Genomic DNA, 26,518 nt, shown 5'->3' with positions numbered 1-26,518 from the left:
TCAAAATGGCCGACTTCCCGTTGGAGTGAGGGTATGGGTCCAAGAGACATTTTAGTCCGTCTTTACACGATACATATGTGTACCGATTTTCGTTTGTCTATGTCAATCTGTGTCGAGGGGCTCAATGTTTTAATTTTCTAGGGGGCGCTATTGAGCCATTTTGCCTAGTGAGGATATGGGTTCAAGAGACTTTTTAGTGCGTCTTTACACGTTACATATGTGTACCGAATTTCGTTCGTGTACGTCAATCTGAGTCGAGGGGCTCGATTTTTTTAATTTTCTAGGGGGCGCTAGTGAGCAATTTTTTCTCGCCCATTTTCGCGATCCTTAAAATATCAAATTTTTCGCCGGGTCGGACATGATTGCAAGTTTTGGTGAGTTTTGGGGCACGTTTAGGCTGTCAAAAAAGCGTTTGTTTTCTATAATAATAATCTCTACGATTACAATAGGGCCTTCGCACTGTAGTGCTTGGGCCCTAATTAAAGCTGCGAGCAGCGATGACCGGGCCCAAGCTCCCTCGCCACGCCACTAATGAGCGAGACTTGGCGCGACGCATCTTCCAGGGCAAATGGAAACAAACAGCGCCAATATCGCAAATTCGATTCAAAATGGCCGACTTCCTGTTAGAGTGAGGGTATGGGTCCAAGAGATTATTTTGTGCGTCTTTAGACGATACATATGTGTGCCGAATTTCGTTTGTCTACGTCAATCTGGAGGGAGGGGATCAATTTTTGTAATATTCTAGGGGGCGCTATTGAGCCATTTTGCCTAGTGGGGATATGGGTCCAAGAGACTTTTTAGTGCGTCTTAACACGATACATATGTGTACCGAATTTCGTTTGTCTACGTCAATCTGAGTCGAGGGGCTCGATTTTTCAAATATTCTAGGGGGCGCTATTGAGCCATTTTGCCTAGTGGGGATATGGGTCCAAGAGACTTTTTTGTGCGTCTTTAGACGATACATATGTGTGCCAAATTTCATTTGTCTACGTCAATCTGGAAGGAGGGGCTCAATTTCCTTAATCTTCTACGGGGTGCAGTACCCCCATTTGGCCAGCAGTTCCGAAAAGGCAAAATTCCTCACATCGCCACGCCCAAACCGAATCCCTAATCAGAAAGTTTTTGATAACTTTTCATCTCCAATGTCTCAAGATGATTCTGAGTGAATTTGAAGTCGGTCACATTAAATCTCTAAGAGGATTTCGTTCAAATACGATGCGTGGAAAACACCAAAATGGCACGAAATTGCCAAGTTTGATTCAAAATGGCCGACTTCCTGTTGGAGTGAGGGTATGGGTCCAAGAGACATTTTAGTCCGTCTTTACACGATACATATGTGTACCGATTTTCGTTTGTCTATGTCAATCTGTGTCGAGGGGCTCAATTTTTTAATTTTCTAGGGGGCGCTATTGAGCCATTTTGCCTAGTGGCAATATGGGTCCAAGAGACTTTTTAGTGCGTCTTTACACGATACATATGTGTACCGAATTTCGTTCGTGTACGTCAATCTGAGTCGAGGGGCTCGCTTTTTTTAATTTTCTAGGGGGCGCTAGAGAGCCATTTTGCGTCGCCCATTTTGGCGATCCTTAAAATATCAAATTTTTCGCCGGGTCGGACATGATTGCAAATTTTTGTGAGTTTTGGGGCACGTTTAGGCTGTCAAAAAGGCGTTCATTTTGACAGACGAATAATAATAATAATAATTAAAGCTGCAAGCAGCGATGACCGGGCCCAAGCTTCCTCGCCACGCCACTAATGAGCAAGCCTTGACTCGACGCATCTTCTAAGCCAAATGGCAACAAATATCTCCAAAATCGCACATATTTTTCAAAATGGCCGACTTCCTGTTTGAGTCAGAGTATGGCTCCAAGAGACTTTTTTGTGTGTTTTTACTGGATACATATGTGTACCGAATTTCCTTTCTGTATGTCAATCTGTGTCGAGGGGCTGGATTTTTAAAATATTCTAGGGGGCGCTATTGAGCAATTTTGCCTAGTGAGGATATGGGTCCATGAGACTTTTTAGTGCGTCTTTACACGATACATATGTGTACCGAATTTTGTTTCTCTATGTCAATCTGAGTCGAGGGGCTCCATATTTTAAATTTTCTAGGGGGCGCTATTGATTCATTTTTCCTAGTTGGGATATGGGTCCAAGATACTTTTTGGTGCGTCCTTAGATGATACATATGTATGCCTAATTTCGTTTGTCTACGTCAATCTGGAGGGAGGGGATCAATTTTTTTAATATTCTAGGGGGCGCTATTGAGCCATTTTGCCTAGTGGGGATATGGGTCCAAGAGACTTTTTAGTGCGTCTTTACACGATACATATGTGTACCGTATTTCGTTTGTCTACGTCAATCTGAGTCGAGGAGCTCGATTTCTTAAATATTGTAGGGGGCGCTATTGAGCCATTTTGCCTAGTGGGGATATGGGGCCAAGAGACTTTTTTGTGTGTCTTTAGACGATACATATGTGTGCCAAATTTCGTTTGTCTACGTCAATCTGGAAGGAGGGGCTCAATTTCCTTAATCTTCTAAGGGGGGCAGTACCCCCATTTGGCCAGCAGTTCCGAAAAGGCAAAATTAATCACATCGCCACGCCCAAACCGAATCCCTAATCAGAAAGCTTTTGATAACTTTTCATCTCCAATGTCTCAAGATGTTTCTGAGTGAATTTGAAGTCGGTCAGATTAAATCTCTAGGAGGAGTTCGTTCAAATACGATGCGTGGAAAACACCAAAATGGCACGAAATTGGCACGTTTGATTCAAAATGGCCGACTTCCTGTTGGAGTGAGGGTATGGGTCCAAGAGACATTTTAGTCCGTCTTTACACGATACATATGTGTACCGAATTTCGTTTGTCTATGTCAATCTGTGTCGAGGGGCTCGATTTTTTAATTTTCTAGGGGGCGCTATTGAGCCATTTTGCCTAGTGGCGATATGGGTCCAAGAGACTTTTTCGTGCGACTTTACACGATACATATGTGTACCGAATATAGTTTGTCTACGACAATCTGAGTCGAGGGGCTCGCTTTTTTAAATTTTCTAGGGGGCGCTAGTGAGCCATTTTTTCTGGCCCATTTTCGCGATCCTTAAAATATCAAATTTTTCGCCGGGTCGGACATGATTGCAAGTTTTGGTGAGTTTTGGGGCACGTTTAGGCTGTCAAAAAGGCGTTTGTTAAGGCAGACCTATAATAAGAATAATAATCTCTACAGATACAATAGGGCCTTCGCACTGAAGTGCTTGGGCCCTAATTAAAGCTGCGAGCAGCGATGACCGGGCCCAAGCTCCCTCGCCACGCCACTAATGAGCGAGACTTGCCGCGACGCATCTTCCAGGGCAAATGGAAACAAACAGCGCCAATATCGCAAATTCGATTCAAAATGGCCGACTTCCTGTTGGAGTGAGGGTATGGGTCCAAGAGACTTTTTTGTGCGTCTTTAGACGATACATATGTGTGCCGAATTTGGTTTGTGTACGTCACTCTGGAGGGAAGGGCTCATTTCCTTAATCTTCTACGGGGTGCAGTACCCCCATTTGGCCAGCGGTTCCTGTTAAATGGCGAAACGGTAAAATTCCTCACATCGCCACGAAGCAACCAAACCAGTAATCAAAAAGATTTTGATAACTTTTCATCTCCAATGTCTGAAGATGTTTCTGAGTGAATTTGAAGTCGGTCAGATTAAATCTCTAGGAGGAGTTCGTTCAAATACGAGGCGTGGAAATCGCCCAAATCGCACATATTTTTCAAAATGGCCGACTTCCTGTTGGAGTGAGACTATGGGTCCAAGAGACTTTTTTGTGCGTCTTTACATGATACATATGTGTACCGAATTTCGTTTATCTATGTCAATCTGAGTTGAGGGGCTCAATTTTTTTTTTATTTTCTAGGGTGCGCTATTGTATCCAGTAGGTGGCGCTATGGAGCTAACACAGTATTGATACATATACGTGTTCAGGGCGGGACCTTCTACATGCGTGATTAATTTGGTGTAGATCGGACGATATCTGTAGGAGTTATAAGGACTTCCTGCTTTTTGGCGAAGGATCAAATGGCGAAGGAAATTGTCGGCGCCGCCACGCCCAAACCGAATCCCTAATCAGAAAGGTTTTGATAACTTTTCATCTCCAATGTCTCAAGATGTTTCTGAGTGAATTTGAAGTCGGTCGGATAAAATCCCTAGGACAAGTTCGTTAAAGTACGGGGCGTGGAAATCGCCAAAATCGCACATATTTTTCAAAATGGCCGACTTCCTGTTGGAGTGACGTCATGGGCGCCCCATACTTTTTTGTTCGTCTGGACATGATACATATATATACCAAATTTCGTTCATGTACGTAAATCTTTCACATTTTTATATTCGTTAGGGGGCGCTATTGAGCCATTTTGCGACGGCCATTTTGGCGAACCATAAAATATCAAATTTTTCGCCGGGTCCGATGTGCGTGCAAATTTTCGTGAGATTTGGGGCACGTTTAGGCTGTCAAAATGGTGTTTGTTTTTTCAGCACAATAAGCAGTACCCCCATTCGGCCAGCAGTTCCTGTTAAATTGCGAAAGGCAAAATTCCTCACATCACCACGAAGCAACCGAATCCCTAATCAGAAAGCTTTTGATAACTTTTCATCTCCAATGTCTCAAGATGTTTCTGAGTGAATTTGAAGTCGGTCGGATAAAATCTCTAGGAGGAGTTCGTTCAAATACGATGCGTGGAAAACACCAAAATGGCACGAAATTGGCAAGTTTGATTCAAAATGGCCGACTTCCTGTTGGAGTGAGGGTATGGGTCCGAGAGACTTTTTAGTGCGTCTTTACATGATACACATGTGTACCGAATTTCGTTTGTCTATGTCAATCTGAGTCGAGGGGCTCCATATTTTAAATATTCTAGGGGGCGCTATTGAGCCATTTTCCAAGTGGGGATATGGGTCCAAGAGACTTTTTAGTGCGGCTTTACACGATACATATGTGTACTGAATTTCGTTCGTGTACGTCAATCTGAGTCGAGGGGCTCGCTTTTTTAAATTTTCTAGGGGGCGCTAGAGAGCCATTTTGCGTCGTTCATTTTGGCGACCCTTAAAATATCAAATTTTTCGCCGGGTCGGACGTGATTGCAAAATTTTGTGACTTTTGGGGCACGTTTAGGCTGTCAAAAAGGCGTTTGATTTGACAGAACTATAATAATAAGTATACAGCGATGACCGGGCCCAAGCTCCCTCGCCACGCCACTAATGAGCCTAACTTGGCGCGACGCATCTTCCAGGGCAAATGGAAACAAACAGCGCCAAAATCGCAAATTCGATTCAAAATGGCCGACTTCCTGTTGGAGTGAGGGTATGGGTCCAAGAGACTTTTTTGTGCGTCTTTAGACGATACATATGTGTGCCGAATTTCGTTTGTCTACGTCACTCTGGAGGGAAGGGCTCAATTTCCTTAATCTTCTACGGGGTGCAGTACCCCCATTTAACCAGCGGTTCCTGTTAAATGGCGAAACGGCAAAATTCCTCACATCGCCACGAAGCAACCAAACCAGTAATCAAAATGATTTTGATAACTTTTCATCTCCAATGTCTGAAGATGTTTGTGAGTGAATTTGAAGTCGGTCAGATTAAATCTCTAGGAGGAGTTCGTTCAAATACGAGGCGTGGAAATCGCCCAAATCGCACATATTTTTCAAAATGGCCGACTTCCTGTTGGGGTGAGGGTATGGGTCCAAGAGACTTTTTTGTGCATCTTTACATGATACATATGTGTACCGAATTTCGTTTATCTATGTCAATCTGAGTTGAGGGGCTCAATTTTTTTTTGATTTTCTAGGGTGCGCTATTGTATCCAGTAGGTGGCGCTATGGAGCTAACACAGTATTGATACATATACGTGTTCAGGGCGGGACCTTCTACATGCGTGATTAATTTGGTGTAGATCGGACAATGTCTGTAGGAGTTATAAGGACTTCCTGCTTTTTGGCGAAGGATCAAATGGCGAAGGAAATTGTCGGCGCCGCCACGCCCAAACCGAATCCCTAATCAGAAAGGTTTTGATAACTTTTCATCTCCAATGTCTCAAGATGTTTCTGAGTGAATTTGAAGTCGGTCGGATAAAATCCCTAGGACAAGTTCGTTAAAGTACGGGGCGTGGAAATCGCCAAAATCGCACATATTTTTCAAAATGGCCGACTTCCTGTTTGAGTGACGTCATGGGCGCCCCATACTTTTTTGTGCGTCTGGACATGATACATATATATACCAAATTTCGTTCATGTACGTAAATCTTTCACATTTTTATATTCGTTAGGGGGCGCTATTGAGCCATTTTCCTAGTGGGGATATGGGTCCAAGAGACTTTTTAGTGCGTCTTTACACGATACATATGTGTACCGAATTTCGTTTTTCTACGTCAATCTGAATTAAGGGGCTCGATTTTTTCTATATTGTAGGGGGCGCTATTGAGCCATTTTCCTAGTGGGGATATGGGTCCAAGAGACTTTTTAGTGCGTCTTTACACGATACATATGTGTACCGAATTTCGTTTGTCTACATCAATCTGAATCGAGGGGCTCGATTTTTTAAATATTCTAGGGGGCGCTATTGAGCCATTTTGCCTAGTGGGGATATGTGTCCAAGAGACTTTTTTGTGTGTCTTTAGATGATACATATGTGTGCCAAATTTCGTTTGTCTACGTCACTCTGGAGGGAGGGGCTCAATTTTTTTAATAATCTAGGGGGCGCTATTGAGTCATTTTGCCTAGTGGGGATATGGGTCCAAGAGACTTTTTTGTGCGTCTTTACACGATACATATGTGTGCCGAATTTCGTTTGTCTACGTCACTCTGGAGGGAGGGGCTCAACTTTCTTAATCTTCTACGGGGTGCAGTACCCACATTTGGCCAGCAGATCCGAAAAGGCAAAACTCCTCACATCGCCACGCCCAAACCGAATCCCTAATCAGAAAGTTTTTGATAACTTTTCATCTCCAATGTCTCAAGATGTTTCTGAGTGAATTTGAAGTCGGTCGAATAAAATCCCTAGGACAAGTTCGTTAAAATACGACGCGTGGAAAACACCAAAATGGCACGAAATTGGCACTTTTAATTCAAAATGGCCGACTTCCCGTTGGAGTGAGGGTATCGGTCCAAGAGACATTTTAGTCCGTCTTTACACAATACATATGTGTACCGATTTTCGTTTGTCTATGTCAATCTGTGTCGAGGGGCTCAATGTTTTAATAATATAGGGGGCGCTATTGAGCCATTTTGCCTAGTGAGGATATGGGTCCAAGAGACTTTTTAGTGCGTCTTTACACGTTACATATGTGTACCGAATTTCGTTCGTGTACGTCAATCTGAGTCGAGGGGCTCGATTTTTTTAATTTTCTAGGGGGCGCTAGTGAGCAATTTTTTCTCGCCCATTTTCGCGATCCTTAAAATATCAAATTTTTCGCCGGGTCGGACATGATTGCAAGTTTTGGTGAGTTTTGGGGCACGTTTAGGCTGTCAAAAAGGCGTTTGATCCGGCAGAACTATAATAATAATAATAATCTCTACGATTACAATAGGGCCTTCGCACTGTAGTGCTTGGGCCCTAATTAAAGCTGCGAGCAGCGATGACCGGGCCCAAGCTCCCTCGCCACGCCACTAATGAGCGAGACTTGCCGCGACGCATCTTCCAGGGCAAATGGAAACAAACAGCGCCAATATCTTAAATTCGATTCAAAATGGCCGACTTCCTGTTGGAGTGAGGGTATGGGTCCAAGAGACTATTTTGTGCGTCTTTAGACGATACATATGTGTGCCGAATTTCGTTTGTCTACGTCACTCTGGAGGGAAGGGCTCAATTTCCTTAATCTTCTACGGGGTGCAGTACCCCCATTTGGCCAGCGGTTCCTGTTAAATGGCGAAACGGCAAAATTCCTCACATCGCCACGAAGCAACCAAACCAGTAATCAAAAAGATTTTGATAACTTTTCATCTCCAATGTCTGAAGATGTTTCTGAGTGAATTTGAAGTCGGTCAGATTAAATCTCTAGGAGGAGTTGGTTCAAATACGAGGCGTGGAAATCGCCCAAATCGCACATATTTTTCAAAATGGCCGACTTCCTGTTGGGGTGAGGCTATGGGTCCAAGAGACTTTTTTGTGCGTCTTTACATGATACATATGTGTACCGAATTTCGTTTATCTATGTCAATCTGAGTTGAGGGGCTCAATTTTTTTTGATTTTCTAGGGTGCGCTATTGTATCCAGTAGGTGGCGCTATGGAGCTAACACAGTATTGATACATATACGTGTTCAGGGCGGGACCTTCTACATGCGTGATTAATTTGGTGTAGATCGGACGATATCTGTAGGAGTTATAAGGACTTCCTGCTTTTTGGCGAAGGATCAAATGGTGAAGTAAATTGTCGGCGCCGCCACGCCCAAACCGAGTCCCTAATCAGAAAGGTTTTGATAACTATTCATCTCCAATGTCTCAAGATGTTTCTGATTGAATTTGAAGTCGGTCGGATAAAATCCCTAGGACAAGTTCGTTAAAGTACGGGGCGTGGAAATCGCCAAAATCGCACATATTTTTCAAAATGGCCGACTTCCTGTTGGAGTGACGTCATGGGCGCCCCATACTTTTTTGTTCGTCTGGACATGATACATATATATACCAAATTTCGTTCATGTACGTAAATCTTTCACATTTTTATATTCGTTAGGGGGCGCTATTGAGCCATTTTGCGACGGCCATTTTGGCGAACCATAAAATATCAAATTTATCGCCGGGTCCGATGTGCGTGCAAATTTTCGTGAGATTTGGGGTACGTTTAGACTGTCAAAATGGCGTTTGTTTTTTCAGCACAATAAGCAGTACCCCCATTCGGCCAGCAGTTCCTGTTAAATTGCGAAAGGCAAAATTCCTAACATCACCACGAAGCAACCGAATCCCTAATCAGAAAGCTTTTGATAACTTTTCATCTCCAATGTCTCAAGATGTTTCTGAGTGAATTTGAAGTCGGTCGGATAAAATCCCTAGGACAAGTTCGTTAAAATACGATGCGTGGAAAACACCAAAATGGCACGAAATTGGCAAGTTTGATTCAAAATGGCCGACTTCCTGTTGGAGTGAGGGTATGGGTCCAAGAGACTTTTTAGTCCGTCTTTACATGATACACATGTGTACCGAATTTCGTTTGTCTATGTCAATCTGTGTCGAGGGGCTCAATGTTTTAATTTTCTAGGGGGCGCTATTGAGCCATTTTGCCTAGTGAGGATATGGGTCCAAGAGACTTTTTAGTGCGTCTTTACACGTTACATATGTGTACCGAATTTCGTTCGTGTACGTCAATCTGAGTCGAGGGGCTCGATTTTTTTAATTTTCTAGGGGGCGCTAGTGAGCAATTTTTTCTCGCCCATTTTCGCGATCCTTAAAATATCAAATTTTTCGCCGGGTCGGACATGATTGCAAGTTTTGGTGAGTTTTGGGGCACGTTTAGGCTGTCAAAAAGGCGTTTGTTTAGGCAGAACTATAATAATAATTAAAGCTGCGAGCAGCGATGACCGGGGGCGCTAGAGAGCCATTTTGCGTCGCCCATTTCGGCGATCCTTAAAATATCAAATTTTTCGCCGGGTCGGACATGATTGCAAATTTTTGTGAGTTTTGGGGCACGTTTAGGCTGTCAAAAAGGCGTTCGTTAAGGCAGACGAATAATAATAATAAGAATCTCTACAGATACAATAGGGCCTTCGCACTGTAGTGCTTGGGCCCTAATAATCACTACGATTACAATAGGGCCTTCGCACTGGAGTGCTTGGGCCCTAATTAAAGCTGCGAGCAGCGATGACCGGGCCCAAGCTCCCTCGCCACGCCACTAATGAGCGAGACTTGGCGCGACGCATCTTCCAGGGCAAATGGAAACAAACAGCGCCAATATCGCAAATTCGATTCAAAATGGCCGACTTCCTGTTGGAGTGAGGGTATGGGTCCAAGAGACTATTTTGTGCGTCTTTAGACGATACATATGTGTGCCGAATTTCGTTTGTCAATCTGGAGGGAGGGGCTCAATTATTTAATATTGTAGGGGGCGCTATTGAGCCATTTTGCCGAGTGAGGATATGGGTCCAAGAGACTTTTTAGTGCGTCTTTACACGATACATGGGTTTACCGAATTTCGTTTGTCTACGTCAATCTGAGTCGAGGGTCTCGGTTTTTAAAAATTTCTAGGGGGCACTATTGAGCAATTTTGCTTGGCGCGACGCATCTTCAAGGTCAAATCGCAACAAACAGCGGCAAAATGGAAAATTTGATTCATGTTGTAGTGTATGATTTGGAAAACACACCATGTAAATCTCATGATATTTTTCACATAAGGATGACTTCCTGTGTCCAGTAGGTGGCGCTATGACTAAGAGACAATAATGAAGCATAAATGTGTTCAGGACGGGTCATTTATCATTCATGGAGAATCATCACAGGTTGGCATGGTGTCACAGTAATGGCGTTTGATGCAGACTTTAGATTTTCTTTAACTTAACTTATTTAACTTTTCACCCTAAAGGTCTTATGATACACTTATTAATACTAACCATCATGAAACTTATAGCAATACTAACCCACTCTATATCTCTCTCTCTTCCCCCTTACCTTAAACCAATACCAGTCCTCAGACATCCTTGTATTTGGCCCTCACCGCACCTGAAGTCCCATCCCTATGACTGCCCTTTATTCTTATATTCTTTATATATATATATATATATATATATATATATATATATATATATATATATATATATAACGTGTTGATTTTATTTTTCTGAGGTTTCCACATGTATTTGCTTGTATGTTATATCTTTATACAAGTTTTTGAGAATTCCTCTTTTTTGATTGGTTTGAAATATTAATTTGTGGTTGCCGTGAGAGAATTTCCTGTCTAGATAGATTGATGGAAATCTTAAGTAAGATAGCTGCCTGACAGGTTTTCGCTCTCACATTTCATACATTTTTTGTATTGTTAAAGGCTGTGCTGTAGTAAGCACATATAGGAGGAACTGTTATTTTTTGTCACAATAGTAAACGTGTATGTATTATTCTTATATTGTTTTGAGACTTATGAGTCTCAAAGGGGGGAATATGTAGTGTCTGGATTGTTCTTATCCTGTGATAACTTGAGACGTCATGTCTTTCTTGTATATCTTCCAAAAGCAGATGTTTATTTGGGTTAAAAGTTAAAAGTTAGCCATAAAGGACAGGCCAGAGGCTTTTTCTCCAGACTGACCATTTGTTTAGAAGGTGGAGTTTTGTTATAGAAACTATATATAGTTAGATTGGGACCAGGACTCTCAGATTGGACATATGACACTGATCTCTTTGTAATAAAACCTTTGAAATATACAAGTGAGGCGTGTCAGTGGTGGTTTCCTTCATCAACACATCAAGAATCTACCTATTAAATTACACTTCACTGGTATCAGGTAGAATGGATTGCACGTTAGTTGATTATGTGTATGCAGGAATATTTTTACAATCATGAGGCAGCTGTTGAGTCTAATGTAGTGTTTGAAGTAGACATTGGTGAGTAATCATGTTGTGGATGTAAGGTATATGGTTAGCTGTAAGTGCAAATTAAATGGCTTTGTCTTATAGTTGTAGATATTAGTCTTGTGGTCAGCTGTATGTTCTGTAATGCTTTAATGCATACAACATGGGTCTAAAAGTGAATAATTAAAATCATGAATTATATATTTTTTAAAATGTAATCAAGAAAACTGTATTACAACTGTATTGTATAATATGAAATGACAATTTTCTTACCCATGGTGTGCATGGCTTTATCGATGTTGTATGTGATGTGTTGTTATGTATGTTGTAATTTTAAAAATAGGATTTCTTTTTCCTACATTACAACAGCAGAAGGAGTGGAGAGGGGTGAGACCAGCTGTACACCTCATCACAAGATCGTAGACTCTGTTGATACAGTCAGTCATGCCTTCCATCTCTTGTTGACTATTTTATTGTTCTGTCAGTAATGCACTTTTCTGAAGACCTGCTTCTCTGTGTGTGCAGTTTGCCTCCGCCTGACTCCAGCCTGGTTGGTCCAGCCCCAGTTTCAGCCCTGAGCTCAGGCTTCTGCCCCAGCCCTCGTCCCAGTCTCCCAGTCACCTTCCTGCAATAAAACTATTTTAAAACCAGTTACACTACTTCCTGCCTCAATTTTCTGCAGCCCCTTAACATTCAGTCTTCACAATATGGCATTGTCAAGGTCAAGTTGTTCATTGGGCTAGGCACAGGCCATACAATTACAGCATATTTACATTCATGTTAATGTCATGGAATAAGTGGTGCCATGACAATTTGGTGCAGATTGGAACATGTCTGTTAAAGTTACAGCAATGTCCTGCTTCATGGATGGGATTCTCATCAACCATGAGACATTTGGTGCAGTTTGGAACATGTCTGTTTAAAGTAACAACTTCCTTCCAAAACTTTTTTAAACTTTTAACTTTTGATAACTTTGAATCACACAGGTTTAAAGATCACAATGATCATAAAAGCAAAGTGTGGAAATGGCAAAAAATGGAACTACATAGCTCTAGTCACCTATGTGTGTCTGTGTGTGTCTGAGAGGTCAGAGTAGGTGACACACTGAGCTCCTCCTGTTTCATAAGACAGCACTCACAAGCCAATAGCTGCTTAGGATGAGGCAGTATATGCCTCCAAAACCAATCAGGACATGTGACCAACGACAACGTGGGTTTGATTGACAGCTGTTCCAGCCAATGGAAATTTTCAGTGAAATGAAGTTGATAACCTTTTAGCCAATAATTTGTATGGCTGTTTTAAGAGGTTAAACCTTTGTTTTAAATCACTTTTCAGATCTTTACCACTGGAGATTGGTATTTAGAAGGAAAAAAAGTCAGAAATGTGTTCTTTGTAGTGTATTTTGTCTTTTTTATGTCCCTCATGAGTTTCCTGGGGGGAGAAATGGGTTTTTCTAGTCACTCAAGTCTGAGGTGACATGTCTCCTGTAAAAAAAAGCCTCCGCCATTATCTGTATAGCAGGATTTATGTTCCTCCTTCTTTAAAAAAAAAAAAAAAAGATTCCCGCCATTAACTGTGTGGCGGGAATTGGTGAACAATGGGTTAGCGTTCTGATTGGTTGAATTAATTTTTTTTAAGATTCAGCTCAAGGGGTATAAATAGTTTGCTCGGAGCTCCAGAGGGCGTTGTTCCGCTTTCCCGCCGAACAACTTCACACTGCCTGAGCGAGTTTACACAGACAGAGAGAGCATTGCTGATTTCTTCGACGATTTACCAGGATTATTACTCCTTTTCACCGGATTTTACACATTTCTCTTTGATTAACGCATTTTCTAGGATTTTACTCGTTTTTACTGCTTTTTTTTTAACAGTTTTCCCAGGTTTTTCTTCAGTTTTTCCACAGGACTTTCTTCAGAGATCGTTGGCTTTGAGGACTTTCTTCGAGCTCACAGTAAGTTATTCTTAATTTATCACTTTAAAGGTACAAATTTATACTGATGTGTATCTCTCACAAAGTTGTAGTTATATGTATTTCTAAAAAAAATGTAGTTATTAGACCGGACAGGCTGTTGCTAGCTGCTAGCTAATCGCTAATGCTATTAGTTAGCTAACAGGCTAATGCTATTCCATTCATTTAAATGTTCATGTGCTAACGCTAATGCTATTAGTTAGCTGTTTAGCATGCTAACGGGCTAATGCTATTCCAGTAATTTGCTGGTTCATGTGCTAACGCTAGCATGCTAACTGCAGTCAGTGTGTGTGTGTGTGTGTGTGTGTGTGTGTGTGTGTGTGTGTGATGGAGAAGATTTTTTTTTGACTCGTCCTGGTTTGCTGTGATATTATTTCTACCTGTTTTACCAGATTTTTATTATTTATTGTATTATTATTGTATTATTATTATTTTTTAAATGTTTTTAAATATAATATATATTATTTTGTTGTCGGTTTTCCTCCTGAAAGTTAGATTGGATGTTTATTGTGTGTTTGAGGAGCTTGATAAGTTATATTAATTGATGGTTTACCGTTTGTTTGTTTGATTGTGATCCGTTTATTGACTATGTAACTTTGAGTGTATTTCGTTTCGTGGTAGCGGACTTTTAAATGACGTTTCAGAGCTATAAATAGCAACTTATCTATTGTATTAATAGCGACATGCTATGTTATGGCTATGAGAGACACTGATTATTGACGTCAGTTTTTATGTTAATTAAGTATGGCTTACAAGATGAATTTAGGCTATTATTGGTTACAGACTGTAGTCACCTGTGTGTGTGTGTGTGTTATATTACGTGATGGTTTGATTGTGATCCGTTTATTGATTGTGTAACTGAGTGTATTTCGTTAGCATTTGTTAGCATTATGCTAGCGGACTTTTACATTACGTTTCAGAGCTATAAATAGCAACTTATCTGTTGTATTATTAGTGACATGCTATGTTATGGCTATGAGAGACTCTGTGATTATTGACGTCAGTTTTTTATTGTTAATTAAGTATGGCTTACAAGATGAATTTAGGCTCTTATTGGTTACAGACTGTAGTCACCTATGTGTGTTATATTACGTGATGGTTTGATTGTGATCCGTTTATTGATTGTGTAACTGAGTGTATTTCGTTTCGTGGTAGCGGACTTTTACATGACGTTTCAGAGCTATAAATAGCAACTTATCTGTTGTATTATTAGCGACATGCTATGTTATGGCTATGAGAGACACTGTGATTATTGACGTCAGTTTTATGTTAATTAAGTATGGCTTACAAGATGAATTTAGGCTCTTATTGGTTACAGACTGTAGTCACCTATGTGTGTGTGTTATATTACGTGATGGTTTGATTGTGATCCGTTTATCGATTGTGTAACTTTGAGTGCATTTCGTTAGCATTTGTTAGCATTATGCTAGCGGACTTTTACATGACGTTTCAGAGCTATAAATAGCTGTTGTATTATTAGCGACATATTATGTTACGGCTATGAGAGACACTGATGTTTATTGATTGCTGTGTGTGTGTACCGCTGCTACACACACACACACACACAGATTTCCACTCACTGGGTGTGTGTGTGTGTTATATTAAGTGATGGTTTACTTTTTGTTTGTTTGATTGTGATCCGTTTATTGATTGTGTAACTTTGAGTGTATTTTGTTAGCATTATGCTAGCGGACTTTTACGTAACGTTTCAGAACTATAAATAGCAACTTATCTATTGTATTAATAGCGACATGCTATGTTATCGCTATGAGAGACACTGTGATGTTTATTGATTGCTGTGTGTGTGTGTGTGTGTGTGTGTGTGTGTGCGCGCCGCTGCTACACACACAGCTGGACTGCAGTATTTTGGTGATACAGAGAGTTGTTACTAATGCTCCTGGTTTGCTGTTTTACCTGCTTTCAGACAGAGATTTCCACTCACTGGGTGTGTGTGTGTGTTATATTAAGTGATGGTTTGATTGTGATCCGTTTATCGATTGTGTAACTTTGAGTGTATTTCGTTAGCATGTGTTAGCATTATGCTAGCGGACTTTTACATGACGTTTCAGAGCTATAATTAGCAACTTATCTATTGTATTATTAGCGACATGTTATGTTATGGCTATGAGAGACACTGATTATTGACGTCAGTTTTTTTATTGTTAATTAAGTATGGCTTACAAGATGAATTTAGGCTATTAATGGTTACAGACTGTAGTCACCTGTGTGTGTGTGTGTGTGTGTGTGTGTGTTATATTACGTGATGGTTTGATTGTGATCCGTTTATTGATTGTGTAACTTTGAGTGTATTTCGTTAGCATTTGTTAGCGGACTTTTACTTAACGCTTCAGAGCTATAAATAGCAACTTATCTATTGTATTAATAGCGACATGCTATGTTATGGCTATGAGAGACACTGATGTTTATTGATTGATGTGTGTGTGTGTGCCGCTGCTACACACACAGCTGGACTGCAGTATTTTGGTGATATGGAGGGTTGTTTCTAATGCTCCTGGTTTGCTGTTGTACCTGCTTTCAGACAGATTTCCACTCACTGTGTGTGTATTATATTAAGTGATGGTTTGATTGTGATCCGTTTATCGATTGTGTAACTTTGAGTGTATTTCGTTAGCATTATGCTAGCGGACTTTTACATGACGTTTCGGAGCTATAAATAGCAACTTATCTGTTGTATTATTAGCGACATATTATGTTACGGCTATGAGAGACACTGATGTTTATTGATTGCTGTGTGTGTACCGCTGCTACACACACACACACACAGATTTCCACTCACTGGGTGTGTGTGTGTGTTATATTAAGTGATGGTTTACTTTTTGTTTGTTTGATTGTGATCCGTTTATTGATTGTGTAACTTTGAGTGTATTTTGTTAGCATTATGCTAGCGGACTTTTTTGATCTAGTTACATGTAATACAGTAATGTAGTCCAGCATAAGTTAAGTTGAAATCAATCCTGTTAAACTGTCTTACTGTGACTTTGTAATTAGCATGTCATTCTATGTTTATAAGCTATGGTCTGTAAAAATTCTAACAAAGGGAGAAATATTCTTTCTTTTTTTTTATTGCAGTGCATGCAATATACATAGATGTTCACAACTGCGTAATTTGCTACCTAAACAGTTAATACTAAGGGTGTTGTTTATTGAGCTTAGTGCATTAAACTTGAGTCTAAATACAATCTCTGCTGCTTTGTTACTGATGTGTTTAAACTTTGTAATCATTTAGATGCCTCGTATGAAGTCCTTCCGCCGTTCCCAGGCCGCCCGGAGGAGAGTGGAGGAGCAGCGCATCGTCATGCTGGGTCGTCAGCATTCTCCCTGTGGCACCCTTGAACGTATGTATTATTTTAATGAATATTTTCCTTTATATGTGGAAGGTGTAAACTGTTTTCTGTTTTGCACAGTTTTCCTATTGGAAATGTGTTATGTTTTGGATATGTTGTGATTGTTGTTGTTTTTATCTTGGCTTTATCTAGGCCGTGGCACCGGCTGGCGCCACAAGGTGGAGAAATGGCCGACCTCTCTGCTGACTGGCCGTCAGCACAAGTTGGTCATTCCAGATGATGCCCCCGGCAAGAAGGTATTATTATTTTTAGAATTTAAGAACAAATAATTTGATCCAAGGAGTAATTATTTCCATTATTTAAAAAATATATATCTTGTGTTGTTTCAGTTGGTTCTTCTTGTCGGTGCCTCGCATCTGCGAAGCTTCGCAGATCGACACGTGCCGATGCCAGAGGGGTGCCTGTCCTTCGCTGTCATGTCGACGCCGGGGGCCTGTGCAGCTCAGTTGAGGACCGAGGTGCTGAACGCTACGGTACCTCGGACCCCTGACTTGGTCTGTCTCATGGCTCCTAGCAACAACCTGACAGCGAGCCGGACAGTGGACGAGGGCCGGGCCGACTTCGCCAAGCTCCTGTGCACGGTCTGCACACGCTGGCCTAAGGTATGCACAATTGTCATTACAATGATTATTATTGCGGTTATTATGATTGGTTGTATAATTACATGGAGGTGGGCTTGGTTTGGTTTGGTCAGCTGTAGGAGAGAGAGGCTGGGAAGGAGCAGCGCCAGGTGAGTGGATTGGTACAGTTGGGCTAAGTTGACTAATCAAGCTCTCCTTTCACACTGTAGTAGGGGCTGGACAGCGTGGTGGCTGCACAGAGAGAGTGGAGGAGCACCGGAGCAGAAAAAGGCTGAAGAGTTGGTTATTGCGGTGGAGAGCCCGGTGCACCTGAGAGCTGCGCAAGTTTTTGTGTGGCAATAAAAAATGTTAATTGAACTGTGTCTGACTAAACTGTGTTGAGGGAATTTATAGTGGCAGCAGCCTGTGCCACATACGAATTTGATTGTAAAAAGAAATGTACTTTTTGTAATAATTTTTTGTTTTATTGTATTTTTTTCTAGGTGATCGTCATGGACTTCGTGCCGCGTTTGGTGGTGGATGAGGAGCTCCAAGGCCACTTCCGGAACGCCTTCAGCCAGGTTGCTGCACGCATGGGTATGTTTTAAAAAAAAAAAGGAAAAAAAATTGCCTTAATCTGAAGTATGTTGTCTCTGAATATTTCAGTAATTCATGTTTTTTTTTTTTTCCTGTAGGTGTCCCGTACATCCATACTGCAGACAACTTCCCCACCTTCCGCAAGGAGCATCTAAAGCTGTGGTGCAGAGACGGCGTAAGTAGAATGCTGTGATATGTTCATGTTTTTGGAGTTGAAATGAGTGTCTTTTGTGTACATTTTATAAAATTGTGATTTATAAATTGATTTTTCATGTGTTGTTTTTGCAGGTCCACTTGAGTGACAAGCACGGGATGCCTGTGCTTGCTGACTTGTTGTGGAATGCCGCCTACACCCAGCTGGCGGTGCCTCCACCAGAGCCCCAGGTGCCTCGCAGGACGTCACCCGGGTCGGCAGCGCCGAGACGCCTTCCACGAGTGGTCGTCAAGGGGGAGATTGTCGCTCCGCGGCAGTCAGACCCCTTCGGCTGGTCACTTGTGGAGGGGCGTGGGAAGGTAATAATTTGATTGAAACTTCATGACAAACAGTAACATTTAGAAACATTTGCGTTATTCATATTTAAATGGTACCTCTTTGTGTAATACAAACGTTTGTCATTACAGAGGCGACGCTCCGGGGAGGAGGGGGAGGAGTCGTGCGGCGCGGGCAAAAGTGGGAAGCTTCAGCAGCCGGTCAGTCTATTTGTGTTCTGCTTTAACTTTATCATTGATATTTTTAGTGATCATATGTGTATTATATGTCAAAGCAAGTTGTCAGTAATAGTCTGTCTCCATTATTATTTCACAGGAGCTGGAGGTGCCCTTCCCACTTAACCCGGTGCGGTTCAGCAGCGCCGTGATGGATGCGTTGGAGAGGGCCGCTCCATCCGATCTGTCCAGCCCTGTGTGCACTGCGCCACCCGGCAAGAAGGTAAGTTATATGCAAATGATATGTGTTGGTTGAGGCTTTATAATGAAGTATATCCCTAGTAACACACTGTAAAATAATTTCAAATTTTAAATTTGATGTTAATTAATATTTTCATGTTTTTCTTTTAGAAACCCCGCGTGGACCGTCAGCCCAAGGCAGCCACTTCCAAGAGGAGACAGGCTCAGCAGCAGGTTAGTAATAGTTTAATGCAATATTTGATTATTTGTAATAAATGACATTTTTGGAAAAAAAATGTGTGGATGGAGTTGGTTAATCATTTTTGGTTTTTCTCCTCTTCTAGGTGAAGGCTGTTGTGGAGACTGCTCCTGTGGAAGTGGTCGTGACGCAGAGGGATGCTCCTGCTGCCTGCGTCACAGGTAAGATTGACCCTAGTTCTAATGCTTGTATCTTCCTGATTAGCCTTAACAGTCATTTATTGATGGAGTTTGAAAACGTGTTTGTTAACCATGTCACATGTGTCCTCAGAGTCATCGCTCCCCAGCCCCGTGGACGTGGTCGTGACGCAGAGGGATGCTCCTGCTGCCTGCGTCACAGGTAAGATTGACCTTAGTTCCTGATTAGCCTTAACAGTCATTTATTGATGGAGTTTGAAAACGTGTTTGTTAACCATGTCACATGTGTCCTCAGAGTCATCGCCCCCCAGCCCGATGGAGGAAGACTTCCCTAGATGCGTCAAAGGTAGGACAGACTTTGATTCTTCCTGTTCAGGTTCAGTGTGTTCGGACACTGATGTTACTGCTGACCACAAGGACTGTACATCTGCTAAGGTTAAATGGGTTAGGGGAAGCTTCCATCAGGGCAATCGTAGATTTAAATACCCAGGGGTTCAGTGTATGCCCATAGCTTTAGCAAGCTTGGCTCAACACACAGTCAACAGTGTTTTCTCGTGGCGGCGTCGCGATTTGGATCATGTTCTCCATCTAGGCGATGACTTGTACGCGTTTTTGCGTGAGGACAGGAGGATCAGTGGTACTTTCGAGGTCTTGTCTGTTCCTGAATTGCCAGGACAACATGTTTTTGACGGGCAGCAGTTTACCTTCGATTATGGTAGTGACTATGTAAGTGGTGTGGTCGATGTAGTTGATGGAGAACTTGTTGAGGCTGGTTTTCACACCTCTCTCCTAAACGGATTGGAGAGGATGCTTGGCAAATATAGCACGTGTTTACTGACCCTGGGTGGTACTACATGCGCCGTTATTAGTCAGAATGGTAGATATGCTGTTGTTGATTCACACGCACGCAACGCTGCTGGAATGGTAGGTCTTTATGGTCGAAGTATAGTTGCGTATTTTAGTTGTGTTAGAGACCTGCATGAGTATGTATGCAATTTGGCTACATCACTCAATGCATATCACGCAGGTTTTGAGATAGCCGGTGTGTGTGTCTTTCACATAGTGTTTGATGATGCTCCTGCTGGTGATGCAGATGTTGTTGTTGGTGATGCTCCTGCTGGTGATGCAGATGTTGTGGTTGTCTGTGGTGATGCTACTGCAGATGAGGTCGTGTCTGTGATAGTTGATGGTGATGCTCCTGCTGATGATGCAGATGTTGTGGTTGTTAGTGGTGATGCTACTGCAGATGAGGTCGTGTCCGTGATTGTTGGTGATGATGCTCCTGCTGATGATGCGGATTTTGTGGTTGTTAGTGGTGATGCTACTGCAGATGAGGTTGTGTCCGTGATTGTTAGTGGTGATGCTCCTGCAGCTGATTCAGATGTTGTGGTTGTTAGTGGTGATGCTACAGCAGCTGATTCAGATGTTGTGTTTGTTAGTGATGAGACATGTAAACAGCTGCAGTTTGATCCCCTCAGTAAGGAGGTTGCCCAGTCGGTTTGTAAACGGGTAAATGTAGAGTTTGAGAAGGTTGAGGTAGTGTCTGTAGGAGTTGGTTTGTTAGGGTCTCCTTGTAAGAAGGAGAACATAGTGGCTGATGGGAACTGTTTCTTTAGGGCAGTGTCTCTAGCTGTGAGTGGAACACAGAAGAGTCATAGGAAGATTAGACTCGCTGTTGTTAAGCATCTAGAGAAGAATGCATCACAATATAATGACATTTTGAGAAGTGAGTATTCTTCAGTGGCAGATTATATCAGGGAGGCAAAGATGAGCTATGTTGGCAGCTGGGCAACAGAGGTGGAAATTCAGGCAGCCGCAGATTGTTTAGGAGTTGATATCTTTACATTTTGTGATGGTAGATGGCTCGAATATAGCTGTAAGTTTAATGGTTTGTCTAGACAGGGGATTTATTTGGAAAATTGTAATGGTAACCATTATGAAACGGTTGTTTGTGTTTTTGAGCCTCAACTGCAGAGGTGTTATGGTTTGTGTAATGTGAGCAGTTCGGATTGTAAAGTTTATGATATGAGACGTCGTAGTGTAGAGAGTTGCTCACTGGAAAGTCCAGCGTGTAAGAGAGTGAAAACAGTTGATTGTGCAGGTGTGAATCGTTATAGTTGTCTTTCAAAGTTTTTGAAAAGTAAGAGGAAAATGAAATATCAGAATAGTGTGCTGAATAGGGAGAAGAAAAATGTAATGCGCAATAAGAAATATCGTCAGAATGTGTTGATGAGGGAGACACAAAAAGCAAAGAGTGTTGGGAAGTATGGACACAATGTTTTGCATCGAGAGAGAGTTAAGGCAAACAGTATTGGGAAGTATAGGGAAAATGTTTTGCATAGGCAGAGAGTGAAGGAAATTAGTCGAAAAAAGTATCATGGTAAACCGGAGCATAGAATTCGTGTTGTAGCAGATACCAAGTTGAAGAGGGTAGATATAAAAGATAAGCAGAAGCAGTTTGATTTTGTGATGGACCAGTTTTTGGATAAGGTTAAAGACGGTCCAGATTTTGTGTGCTCTGTTTGCCATAGATTGTTGTTTAGACGGCAGGTTTTAAATTGTAGAAAAGAGAATTACAGTAAGAATAAGGCATTAGCTTCATTAGCAGATAAGTGTATTAGTGAGGACTATTTACACAAGTGTAGTAAGGACTGTGTAGTGCCGTGTCAGTGGTTAGATTCAGCTAGAGGTCAGTTGTGGATTTGCCATACGTGTAATTCTAAGCTTAATAATGGTGTACTGCCACCTGAGAGTTCAGTTAATAATTTGAAGCTTGATCCTGTTCCACCGGAGTTGGCTTGTTTGAATAGCTTAGAGCAGCATTTAATAGCTTTGCATATACCGTTTATGAAGATGTTGGCTCTACCTAAGGGAGGTCAGAATGGAGTGCATGGACCGGTGACATGTGTTCCAGCCAACATAGTGCAGACGAGTAATTTGTTGCCGCGTTCCAATATGGAGGGGTCTTTGTTGCTTGTAAAGTTAAAGCGCAAGTTGACGTATAAAGGGCATTACGAGTATCAGTTTGTGGATACTATGCGCGTTAGGAAGGCTTTGCAGTATTTAAAAGAAACAAATGTGTATTATAAAGACGTTGAATTTAATGAAGAGTGGCTTAACGCGTTTCTTAGGGAAGAAGATGATGCAGTTGTCGAACCAGAGGTTAGCGGTAATGTAGAAAGTGGGGAAGCTGAAGATGTAGAAGATGAGCTTTTGCATGATAGGCAGCAGCATTGTATGTTTCAGGACACGTGTTTTATGCCTGTTGATATAGGTCAGGAAACGTTAGATCAGTATTATGAGGGTATATTGAATCTTGCGCCTGCAGAAGGTAACAATCCTGTTAAGTTACTTTCTGATCAGGAAAATGAGGCCAAATGTTTCCCAGTGTTGTTTCCTCAGGGTTGTAAAACGTATCACGATAGTAGGACCAGTCCTTTGACGTTGTCGCGGTATTTGAACAACAGGATTTTGCATGCTGACGGTAGGTTTTCTAAAAATGTAGAATATATATTTTTCGGTCAGTATATGTCTGAGGTTCAGCAGGTTGTATCGAATGTGTCGATAGCTCTGCGTAAAGGTAAAGGTCGTCCTTCTAAGAAGGTAGGTGATAAAAGTGTGAAGGATTTAATTAACGACGAGCAGTCTATGAAGAATTTGTTGGAGTTTGATGACGGGTATCGTTTTCTTAAGCCGATCCGAGGTACCCCGGCTTTTTGGCAAGAAGCCCAGCGTGGACTTGTTGCTTCTGTCCGTCAGCTAGGTCTACCTACTTGGTTTTGTTCATTTTCTTCTGCAGATTTGCGATGGACAAATTTACTTGATAGCATTTTGAAACAGGAAGGTAGGTCTCAGACTGCTGAAGATTTAGAGTGGGCAGACAAGTGTGAGTTACTGCGTCGTAATCCGGTCACTGCAGCGAGAATGTTTGATTATCGCTGGCATGTTTTTTTGAGGGAGGTCCTTATGTCCCCCTCAAATCCAATAGGCAAAATTATCGATTTCTTTTATAGGGTGGAATTTCAGCAGCGCGGTTCACCACATGTACATTGCTTGTTTTGGATCGAAAATGCACCAAAAATTGACGAAAACACAGACGAAGAGGTCGTGGAATTTATTGATAAATATGTAACATGTGAGTTACCGTCACAAGATGAGACATTATTGGACACTGTCACATCTGTACAGCAACATTCAAAACGACATTCCAAAACTTGTAAAAAGAATAACACGGCTTGTCGTTTCAATTTTCCAAAAGTGCCATCCACTCGTACATTTATTTCTCGTAGCCCATCAGGGGAAGAGGCCAAAAATAAATGTAAATGCGAGGAATCTGAAGCATGTACATGTGGTAAACGGGATATGAAAAAACCGGATCTGATGAGACGAGATCATGCGGAAGACATAGTGGGCAATATCAAGGCGGCTGTGTTAAAAGAGGAAAATAGTAATCTCACCGTTGAGGAATTGTTGCTGCGTTTGCGGATTAGTCCGGCTACTTTTGAGGCTGCGTATAAACGTATAGCGAAAAAGACAAGTGTAGTGTTGAAAAGGCAGGTTAATGAAGTGTGGATTAACCAGTATAGTAAGCCGCTATTGAAATGTTGGAACGCCAATTTGGACGTCCAATTTGTTGTTGATGCGTACGCTTGCATTGTTTATATTATTTCTTATATCTCGAAGGCAGAGAGAGACATGGGATTGTTGCTAGGCAATGCCCAAAGAGAAGCGTCAAAGGACGGGAACGTTAGTGCAAAAGAGGCATTGAAAAGTTTAGGTAGTGTGTATCTACATAATAGAGATGTGTGTGCTCAGGAAGCAGTTTATAGGTTAAGTAATATGCACTTGAAGGAATTTTCTAGAAAGGTTGTGTTTATACCCACAGGGAATAATATAGTTAAAATGAGTTTACCGATAAATATATTGAGGCAAAAGGCAGAGTCTTCAGATTGTAATGCAGATGACATCTGGATGACTAGCATAGTCGATCGTTACAAGAATAGGCCTAACGATAGCACGTTTAAGGACATGTGTATAGCGACATTTGCGTCGGAGTATCGCGTGGTAACTAAAAATGAAAAGTGCAAGGATCGGATTCAATTAAAGAATGATTGCGGATTTGTCGTTAAAAGAACTAAAACTAAACCTGCAGTAATTCGATATGCGCGCTTTTCTGAGACTAAAACGCCAGAATTATTTTATCAAAGTATCCTGCAGTTGTTTTTGCCGTATCGTTTAGATGAGCAGCTAAAGCCTCGTAATTTTGAAACGTATGCACAGTTTTATAGCAATGCCCATGTTAGATTTAGTGATGGGTCAATGCATTCGGTGAAGGAAGTCGTAGATTTGAATAGAAGTAAATTTGAGATTAATGCCGACGAATTGGATGAGATTCAGGAAATGATAGGTTTAGACGGTGTAGCAGAAGATGCCTGGGGTGAATTGTGTCCAGAGCAGGAGGTGGAGCGTTTAGAGTGTCAGCAGGAACGGGAAGAGAAAAAGAGAGAGCAGGTAGTAGAGGATGATGATGGTGTGAATATTCCAGACTTAGCTGTGAGTAGGGAGCAGGTAGTGCATTTAGAAAAGAGAAATAATGTTATGTGTAGGACTGATGGCTTGGCTCTTATTAGGTCTTTAAATGAGACTCAGCGGTCTGTTTTTTATCAGGTTAGGCAGTGGTGTTTAGATAGGGTTAGAGGCAAGAATCCAGAACCGTTTCATGCTTTTGTTACAGGTGGTGCAGGGACGGGAAAGAGCCATTTAATTAAAGCCATTCAGTACGAGGCTATGAGGTTGTTGTCAACAGTCTGTCGTAATCCTGACAATATTTGTGTGTTGTTAACGGCTCCTACAGGGATTGCTGCGTACAATTTGCACGGAACAACCATTCACAGTACATTTAGCATTGGCAAAGATGTTCGCCTTCCCTACGTACCTTTGGGTGAGGAAAAGGTGAACTCTTTGCGTGCTAAATATTGTGATCTTCAAATTGTGATTATTGATGAAATATCGATGGTTGACCACAGACTGTTGACATACATTCATAGTAGGTTAAGACAAATTAAACAAACAGGTGATCTTGCGCCGTTTGGGAATGTGTGCGTCATTGCGGTTGGAGATTTTTTCCAGTTGGCTCCGGTTAGAGGGAAACCTCTTTATGAAGAGGAACTCGGAGTCAACTTTTGGTCTAGCCTTTTTAAGGTGGTGGAATTGACAGAAATAGTTAGGCAAAAAGATGGTGAGTTTGCGGCGTTGTTAAACCGAGTTAGATCTCGTTCGAAAGGGACCGCGATGTTGAATAGCGACATCGAAATATTAAAACGTTGTGAAACCGGTGAAGTCAGCTCAGCTTTACACATTTTTCCGACGAATAGACAGGTAAATGAGCACAACGATGAGGAATTATTGAAGACATGTCCTGAACATGATGAAATAGAGGCTCAGGACTTTGTCAATGATAAAAAAACTGGTAAATTGGTGTTGAAAAGTGGCCATCATACAAAAACATATAACACGTGTTTAGCTGAAGTGTTGTCGTTGGGTAAGGGTGCACGTGTTATGTTGTGTAAAAATGTGGATGTTTTAGATGGTCTTGTTAATGGTGTGTGTGGTTTTGTGACAGACATTGTCTATTTAGAAAAAAAAAAGTTTCCTCACAGAGTTTATGTGAAATTTGATGACGACAATGTCGGTGCTCAGAGGAGGAAACAGTGTGTGAGCCCGTTAGTTGAAACGGGCTCCATAGGCATTGAAGCAGAGGAAGAAAGGGTGACCAAAAAAGGTGGCTTGCGTCGTCAGTTTCCACTTAAACTTGCGTGGGCTTGTACTGTACATAAGGTACAGGGTATAACTGTAGATAGTGCTGTGGTGTGTCTGAAGAAAGTGTTTTCTGCAGGTCAGGCGTATGTGGCCTTAAGTCGTGTTAGAAATTTGTCAGGGTTGGTGATTCAAGATTTTGATGAAAAGGTCATTTATTGTAAGGATAATATAAAGGATGCAATTCAGAGTATGCCCCAATATTTGATAGAAAATAACATTAGGCACAAATTAGATACAAATACATTGAACGTTTTTTTGATGAACGTACAAAATTTAAGTAAACATGTATCAGATTTGGCTTCATGTACACAGCATTTGCAGCTTAACTGTATTGCTGTGACAGAAACATGGCTACCTGCTGCATCCACAGAAGCGGTAAACATTGAGGGCTTCACTTTTCACA

General features: G+C 41.6%; 1 protein-coding gene and 1 long non-coding RNA gene across 2 annotated transcripts in view; one reads left to right on the top strand and one right to left on the bottom strand.

Moving 5' to 3' along the window:
• Positions 1 to 26,518, bottom strand: part of man2a1 (mannosidase, alpha, class 2A, member 1) — a 90,326-nt gene that overhangs the window by 39,501 nt on the left and 24,307 nt on the right. The window lies entirely within an intron of this gene.
• LOC133995082 (uncharacterized) lies at positions 19,070 to 19,603 on the top strand. Its single transcript, XR_009927138.1, has 4 exons — positions 19,070 to 19,134; positions 19,245 to 19,320; positions 19,430 to 19,498; positions 19,592 to 19,603. It is a non-coding gene; the product is annotated as an uncharacterized LOC133995082 (long non-coding RNA).

This window comes from Scomber scombrus, chromosome 15, assembly GCF_963691925.1.
Source record: "Scomber scombrus chromosome 15, fScoSco1.1, whole genome shotgun sequence".
NCBI classification, from domain to species: Eukaryota; Metazoa; Chordata; class Actinopteri; order Scombriformes; family Scombridae; genus Scomber; species Scomber scombrus.
Note: the sequence above shows the minus strand (reverse complement) of the source record. Positions and strands in the feature narration are given on the sequence as shown.